Below are 4,276 nucleotides of genomic sequence, written 5' to 3'. Positions count from 1 at the left end.
TACTCCCTGTATTTTACCCTGCCATCTTTAGAATTTGAAAGAGAGTATTCGAGTCAACATTGTCAAAAGCTTTCTCTAAGTCTACAAATGCTAGAAACGAAGGTTTGCCTTTCCTTAATCTATCTTCTAAGGTAAGTCGTAGGGTCAGTATTGCCTCACGTGTTCCAACATTTCTATGGAATCCAAACTTATCTTCCCTGAGGTCAGCTTCTACCAGTTTTTCCATTCGTCTGTAAAGAATTCGCGTTAGTATTTTGCAGCCATGACTTATTAAACTGATAGTTCGGTAATTTTCACATCTGTCAACATCTGCTTTCTTTGGGATTGGAATTATTATATGCTTCTTGAAGCTTGAGGGTATTTCGCCCATCTCATACATCTTGCTCACCAGATAGTAGAGTTTTGTCAGGGCTGGCTCTCCCAAGGCTGTCAGTAGTACCCCATACTAATACCATTTTGGGACCCACACTCTTTTTCTCCTCTAATATACAAGGTTTCTTTGCAAGCTGCAAACCATATGAGTCCGATAAATGACAATTTTTTTACAAATGTGGACTCCAGCATTCACATATACTACCTGCTGAATTGCGTATGTGCACATCTTGTACAAAAACAGTTTAGAATCATCTTGAAAAGATCGCAATTCCCGGAAGAAAACAAATAAAGAGAGCCATGCGAATTGAGACCATGTGACTCGAATTGACGTGGCATGACATAACCGAGTGTGAATTCACCCTTATGTGACAGTACCTTTAACAGTTTTAATACATCCCTACTACTGCTTATGGACAGCTTCTATATTTTATTGACGATTATGGAGGCTAGCTTGATTCTGTGGGGCCTGGAATTGTGTACCATTTATTGTGAGGTTTCACATATTTAGACTGTGGGGCGACGAGTCACGTAACAAGCACTGTAATAAATCAACTTTATTTAATACAGCTCAGTCTAGTTTCATAGAAGAGGAGCACATATATAGACCGCATCACAAAAAAATGGAAATGAGAGTGCGATATCATTGGCCGGGAGGCCCCTATTCAGGGAAATACAGCCGCCAAGTGCAAGTCTTATTTCATTCGATGGGACATTGGGCGACTTGCGCGCCAGTGATGAGGACTAAATGATGATGAGGGCAACACAACACCCAGTCCCCAAGCGAGAAAATCCCCAACCTGGCGAGGAATGGAACCTGGGACTGCTTCAATGGGAGGCGAGTACGTTACCACCCAGGTAAGCAGGCTGACACCACATCACAAGACAAATAGAAACAAAGCAATGAGAATCAGTTAAACCATACGAGACACATTGCATGGGGGCTTAATTAAATAAAAGATTGAAAATGATTTTTCTTTTTAGTAGCTGTATGTCCGATTACGCTGTGTCTCGTAATCGGCTGGCCCTGACTAGTATTATTACGCAATCTGACTGCAACAAACAATGTAAGAAGATTTTCGTAAACACAGTTAATTAATTAAGTCCCCAGCAACTATAAAACCTACAAAATCCAAGCACAAATGTAACTGTTCTGTATGTGGGAGTGTGACTCAACGTCCACATCTGGCACGGTTCTTTTCCAACAAGACAGGAATTTTTTTTTTTTTTTAAATACCAGTTATACTGACGTGACAAAGGAAAATTAGAAAACTATAATTACGCAAGAAAACCAGAATTCACTCTAATATAAGAACACAAGCCAGATGCTTTGTTGACTGAACCTGTAGTGACGCATTATTTCAGATACACAAATAATAAAAGAACATTGTGGATTTTACCTTCATATATATTGACGAAATGCACTCATTACAATAACATCTGCTATCTCTCCCATCAAATAACTGGATAAAACATTGAACAAACACTCCTTACTACAACATCTCGCTCCAACTTCACGACAACCACGAGCTCTGCCCACGCACACACTGCTACGAGCTCTCGACAAACACTGACTCTATGAGTTCTCAACACACACTGTCCTCTACGATCTCTCAACAAGCACTGTGGAGGCGGCTTAATAGTACTCTTTGGCGCAATCTCTGGCGCAGTGGCACAGTGTAGCCACCTTTCATATGCCCCTCCTCCACAGGCCAGAATTTGATGGTATTTTTGCCAGCATTGGTGGTGAAAATACCACCAAATTCGTCCAGAAAAATACAGACAAAAATAAAAGATAATATTAATACCTAAATATCACATAATTAGTTAAAAATTTTGGCTTTGCACTGACCTTTCACTAACCTAATGTATGAAATACAGTAAGCAATACAACTTCTTTTCATACATGTGACTTTACATAATAGTTTACACAATATACAAAAAATCAGTTTATACAAATGTTCACATAAAATGCTTTCAATGATTAGTTTATACAAAAAAAAGATACTAACAGGTGACATCTTTTCAGTAGAAGCAGTCCATCAGTTGCACCCAGTAAAGTTTAGCAGGTACACCCAGCAACAAGTCACATTAATTCAGTAGAAGCAGTTCATCAGTGGCACCCAGCAATGTTGAGTAGGTGCAGACAGCAACAAGTGACATTATTTCAGTAGAAGCAGTCCATCAGTTGCACCCAGCAATATTGAGCAGGTGCAGACAGCAACAAGTGACATTATTTCAGTAGAAGCAGTTCCATCTGGGGCACCCAGTAAAGTTCAAGAGGTACACACAGCAACAAGTCACATTAGTTCAGTAGAAGCAGTCCATCAGAGGCACCCAGCAATGTTGAGTAGGTGCAGACAGCAACAAGTGACTTCATTTCAGTAAAAACAGTTCATCAGTTGCACCCAGCAATGTTGAGAGCAGGTGCAGACACCAACAAGTGACACCATTTCAGTAGAAGCAGTCCATCAGTGGCACCCAGCAATATTGAGAGCAGGTGCAGACACCAACAAGTGACATCATTTCAGTAGAAGCAGTTCATTAGTGGCATCAGCAATGTTGATCAGGTGCACACAGCAACAGGGGACATCTTTTCAGTAGAAGCAGTCCATCAATGGCACCCAGCAATATTGAGTAGGTGCAGACAGCAAAAAGTCTCATCTCTCAGCAGAAGCAGTTCCAAAAAATTCACTAGCACTGATCACACTGTTCATCAGAGTTTATGAGCAGAAATTGAACATGTCCTAGTGGCACCAATCATGAAGAAAAGGTACAAGTAACAGTCCATAATTTTTTTTTTTACAATCACTGATCACACAGTTCATCAGCAGAAATTAAACACGACCAAATGTCACACATCATGTTGAAAAGTGCAGGTAACAGTTCAAAATATTTATCTTCACTAATCAGACAGTTCAGGCATGAACAATAGTTTGAATACACATACAAATGCTTTTACAGTAAGATACAAATCATAACAAACACACAAATGATATCAGATAATTGTCCTATTAACTATTACAATACACAAATACCAGCAAACCTATAATATTCATGGGTGTCAGTGCAAGCCACTACCAACAAATAAAATAATATTTAGGAGATAGGTGGGTAGGATTAGTAAAGGAAAACACACAGAACACACTCACTCATCTCTCATCCACATTAAGTACTACTGTGTAACTGAATAGTGTTAATTGTGTAAATGAAATTCTGTCTAAATCTGATGTTCATCATGTGTATCAAGTAGTACTGGCAGCAATGTATAACAGTCAATAATAGTTAGTCAACGTCATAGTCATCATGTCAAGACCAATGTTTGCCAAGCCAGATCAAATGTACTGTTGTTGAACAACTGTCAGTGAGCCAAGATATGCAATTACTTCCTCTCTCCAAAAAAAAAGTATATACTGCTTAGTGATTTAACAAAGTGTGTGTATAGACTATCTTCCTTCTATTTTAGTGTTCTAGTCTGGTATCTTCATCCTCCTTGTTCCATAAGACCAACAAAAAAAGAATATGCTCCTCACTTACTTTACCTCTTATACACCAAAACTCCAATAATCATCAACTTAATCTCAATACGTCACTAATACTTCTTCAATACGTCGATACATATAACTCTTATCATCAATATCATTTACCTTACCTCTTGTCCACAAAAACTCCAATAATCATCAACTTCATATAATCTCTATACCTCAATAATACGTAGATACATATAAACCTCAGCACCAATATAATTTCACTTCCATAACAACTCTTTCCTCTAGTCAGTCTCCTCGAACAAGTACAGATAAAATCCTAATGCAACTTCAATTCAGCATCCCATACAATCCGAAGACACAGTGTCCACACACAACCTCTGTGTAATCCATCTGACCCAAATTTTCTACTCATT

Source organism: Schistocerca piceifrons, chromosome 8 (genome assembly GCF_021461385.2).
Source record: "Schistocerca piceifrons isolate TAMUIC-IGC-003096 chromosome 8, iqSchPice1.1, whole genome shotgun sequence".
In the NCBI taxonomy this organism is placed as follows: Eukaryota; Metazoa; Arthropoda; class Insecta; order Orthoptera; family Acrididae; genus Schistocerca; species Schistocerca piceifrons.
The sequence above is the reverse complement of the archived record's forward strand: the minus strand, read 5'-3'. Positions refer to the sequence as shown.